Genomic DNA, 4,842 nt, shown 5'->3' on the forward strand with positions numbered 1-4,842 from the left:
CAGTTTTACCTCCTTCTGAAAATGAACTGGTGAACTCATTGAACTGTAGCATAACTACTTTCGTCCAGAGTCCAAAGCAGATTTAGCAGCTCAACAGATATGAGCGTTGCACAGCCATTTGGGATTTTATGGGTGCATGCTTCTGTACCATTACATGCTGTGATGCACCTAATCTGGACAGGACAGGATCATCAGGGGGTTTAGATTAACACAGTGTGTCAATTTCAAGCATGCTTTGTACTTGCTCTATTAGGGCCTTCCCTACCTAACGTGATTAGTAAAAATGTATCTGCATGCACAGACACAAACACACAGATACATATTCCCATTTTCAGGGAAATCAGCTCTCAATGTCTTGCCAATCAGCTGTTGCTGATGGTAAACAGGTCTCCTTAGAGTGACATTGTGTATTATCCTTTTTCTACATGGTACTTGAACTTTTCTTCATGGGGCTTATTCTGCTGCTCCCAGATTTCCATCTTACTTCTTACAGTTTCCCTCTGGCCAAAGGGGTGAGAAAGGATGATTTTCTGGGGGAAAAGGATGTGCAAAGGAACAACACTGAAATCTATGTTTTCCAAACCATATCTTCTTCTTCTCTGGCTTGTATTTTGCCAACTTCAACCATACTGATAAGAATTTCTTCACAGTGGAATTTTTAGGTTGAAGGTGGAAGGATGAAACAAACTATAGAAACAAGAGAAACAAAATAGGACTTGGAAATCTCTTTGCTGGCTTTTTATGTAAGAAGTAACAAAGTATTCAGTGGGTTCAGGTTATCACAGCAGTAAAATCTAGAGATGTTTATCAGGCTGGCTTTGAATTTTAATGGTTTACCTTCTCAGAATTAAGCATTTTCTGTTTGAGAGATCTAATTTTGAAAAAACACAAGTTAGTAAACTTAAACACAAACTGGTTAACCTGAAAAATTTCTACTGGCCATAGAGGTGGCTAAGGAAAACGAGGTGTCTTTGCAAAAAATGTGTCTCTTTTTTCCTTTTTTGCCTTCTTCCAAACTTTGACTATTTCTGAATTGCAAGGCTTCTAGCCATCTCTGAACTCTAAACAGGGAGTCCTTTTCGGCTGAGCCAGCAACACTTTACTTCCAGAAGATGTTAGCTGTCATTGCTGCTCGCTCCCCGTGGATCTACTCAGGGAATTTCACCCTTTGCTCTTCCTTGTCAAGCTGCGTCTCATTGACAGCATAAATATGTCAGACAAGCACTGACATGCCCTTGCCTGTCTTGGTGCTGATGTTTGACATGGCACCAACTTGCTGTAATGCCCAGTTGCCACTTTGTGACAGTTTTTGCTCTGCATCGTGTTTTCCCAAAATGTTTTCATTTGTGGCTCTGGAATGTTTTAGCTGAATTGACACCCTGAAGCCAAGGGGTGTCCTGCCACTTTTGATTCAAAACTGCTGCATCTTTTGTAGTATGAATGAATGAATGACAGTTGAAATTTTCCTGGCCTTTTATTACACATTCCAGCTCATGCTTTGGATTCAATTATATCTCCATATTTACGTTTCTCCTTAAGCAGGTAATGCAGGATGATTTAAGATGCTCTTAATAATGTGTTACTGGGTGCTCTGACAAAAAGCAAATCACCAGAGTTAGTTACAGCATTCAGCTGCCCAACTGTACTGGTGATTGCTATCATAAGTTTTGCACCAATTTTTGCTTCATTAGATACTCATGTAGATGAGTCATGAGCTCAAATACCATAGATGTACAATATCATAGTCACAATGCCTTAAGGCATGTGTCACAGAAAGCTAACATGGGACCTGCTGCGCAGCCTCTGGAGGCCTGTAAAGGAATTGTCAGTTTTTTCCTCACTTCTGTCACCCAGTTTTCTCCGTAAGACAAGCAAATAGTTCTCATTATTCATGTAAATTGGCCCTGAACTTCTGAACATCATCTTTGTTACTGCCTACTTTTCAAATTTTAGAGGGTGTTGGGTGGTATAAACATACAGCAAAGGGAGAGTCTGTGCCAGTCTCGGAGTCTAGAGACACTGCTATCCTGTTGTGCCAGATGAAACAAAGGAGGGAAAAAGGATGGGATCTAGCTAGCCTAACTTAAACCACCCAGAATGCAGAGTTAGCTAGTACCTGCAGAACAGGCTGGGATATCTCTGTTTGAAGTCAAGCTCTGCAGCAGCAAATCTTCTTCCAGTGATAACAGAGAAAGCCTTGAAATGGACACCTCATTTCTGGATAGCTGGAGTTAGATGGAATTAATCCCCCATTAATCAGATTATCTGCTTCTGCCTGAAGCAAAGATAGGAATATCTCAGCTCTGCCTAAACCTAAAACCTCATCACAAAGAATGTAGCATTGGCAACAGGTCACCAAACACTCTTGTCTAATCCTATGCCTATGTACAAAACCTGAAGCCTTTCCCTTTCAGATACTGCCTTACTCACAGATAATAGCCACTGGCAACACTTGTGTAACTAAATGTGTTTAATTAATTTTTCCACTTCCTCCCTCTCTCAGTCACAATGCTCATTATGAGGTTGCTGATATTCCTTCCAAAAGCTTTTTCGGACAGAGCACAAAAGAAAAGATGATTTCTGACCATAATGACATCAGACTTTCTCCTTACACTTTTTGGCCGGAGGCACAAGAGGTATTGACGGCTCAGCCTGTCCTAGAAACGTCAGAACTCATGAGGTTCACGGAGCCACACGTTAAATGAAGTGTACAGAACTCTGTAGCTGTTAGACTGTAATTTAACAAAAATAAAGCTTTGCTATATAAAGAAGAGTCAGTCAACTTTGCAGATGGCCTCCATGCCTCCCTCACTAATATGAAGGTATCCACAGGAGAGATGGACAAGTCCACCAGCCTACCAAAAGGAAGATCTTGCCACTTAGCTCTTGATAATCTGAATGTTCCCAGTTGTGTGTTCAGTTACAGAGTTACTGTTTTCTTAGCAGGATTGCTCTTCACATAGCAGAGGATAAGGTGATGTTTGTTTTGTTCTTTTCTGAATTACTGGAAGATTTGGATCTTAATTTATTACCCATTGAAATGGGAATGGGCAGCTAGTCTCCTTTGGCAGCCTTGAGGTGCTCTCCTTCCAGATGCAAACTTAGGCCAGCCTTAAAAGGTTAAAAATGTTTCGGGACCTCTGGAGCTTTGGCCACTCCTGCTGCAGTGTCTTTGTTCTTTTATGCTGTGCAGATGGTGATAGATTTAAATTGTGTCAGTCCCAGAGCTGTCTTTCTCAACGTACTTGGTTCAAGAGCCAGCAATTAAGTGATGAATAAAATGGATTAAAAATATTTTCAACTGAAGTCTGGATTTTTATCTGAGTAGTTCTGTTTGTAGAAGGATGGCACCATTTTCTAGGGATAAAAGAGTCCTCTCCCTGTCCTTCATATAAATCAACTGTCCATTGGAATGTTTCACACAGGAGGTGTGTCGTGATGAGATTTCAGGGGAGATGTCACTTGGCTACTTGCTCTTTGGAGGCTGCTGTACATCACTGCAGTCATGGCATGCTTCCCCTCATGAGGAGCTCTGTCAGGGACTTTAGGTTTGGCCAAATACTCCTTTTGTTAATTTTTCATTGTTTACCTAAAGGGAAATTAAAATTCCATGTGAAAATCTGCATGATTTTCTGAAAAACTGTGGAAATGGCTGAGGTAAATAGCTCTGGGCTGTGAAAAACAGCACTGCTAAGACACCTTGGCACAATATGAGTACAAGTTCTGTGGCACAGTGCAGACTCATTTTTTAGCACTGAGATAATGATTTTCTCTTTCAAAGAGGACAAAATTCTCCAGAGAGTTGCAACAGTTCCTTCCAGAGAAGAAAATTGTCCCCTGAGGACAATTCTGACAAGGGTCTCAGCTGATGGGAAATCCAAGCACACTTATTGTGCTTTATTGCATGTCAAGGATCTGACATCAGTGCTGCTCTAAATCTGCATCCTTTGATCAGTTTTCATGGAATCTAAAGAAAACCATTTACACAATTTCTCAGTTCCATGTGGAATCTTAAGAGGACTATTGAGGTCTGCCTGACTAAATTCCTGCCTGTTTCTGTTACTGATTTTGCTCTAATATTTCTCAATATTTTTTGTCTTTAGTTTGTGCCAGAAGTGCTCCTGCTGACCAAATTCCAGTGAAATCTGATGAAAAACAGAAATAGAGGCTTAGTTTCAGATGAAATTATAATTGTGAATATGCCTGATTGTCCTGGAAGTGTCTCTTAGTGGTTAATGCACTGAAGCCCACATCTTCGTGTTCAATTTTTGTTGGCTCACATGATTGCTCAGTGCTTTGGCTGTTCCATATATTCATGTGACCACTGAGGTTTTTTTCTCTCATGCCCTGGCTCTTGTGCCAGTTTAGATATTGACTTCTTGGAAGATTGGCTCTGTGTCAGTGTGTTTGTGCAGAGCTCTTGCGCAGTACATCTTTTTGACACTGAATTTTTCTGATGCTGAATTTTGGCTGCCTCTGTATTACAGGACTTTAAGGAACTCCAGAAACCTTTTGTGATGGGTGGAGAGGCAAATATTGGATTATCTGAGACAGAAACACTTTTATTACTACTTCTTGTTTGTTTGTTCCAGAGTGGTGATATGGTCTTTGGGAGGAAAAAGGGAGTAAACCAAGTTTAAAAAAATTTGCATTCTCACTAATCACAAGGAATCAAAACTGCTCACAAAACCAAGCACAGATAATCTGTCCTACTTAGGACAGCTGAGATCAGTTCATCATGATGGGTGTAACCCAAAACTGTATTCTATAGCCTTCCATGTCATTTCCCAGAAACTAGACTATTGTTGTCAATAGACTATTCGCACCCTCTGCCCATAGAGC

Source organism: Manacus vitellinus, unplaced genomic scaffold (genome assembly GCF_001715985.3).
Source record: "Manacus vitellinus isolate BGI_N305 unplaced genomic scaffold, ASM171598v3 scaffold_9_pilon, whole genome shotgun sequence".
Lineage (NCBI taxonomy): Eukaryota > Metazoa > Chordata > Aves > Passeriformes > Pipridae > Manacus > Manacus vitellinus.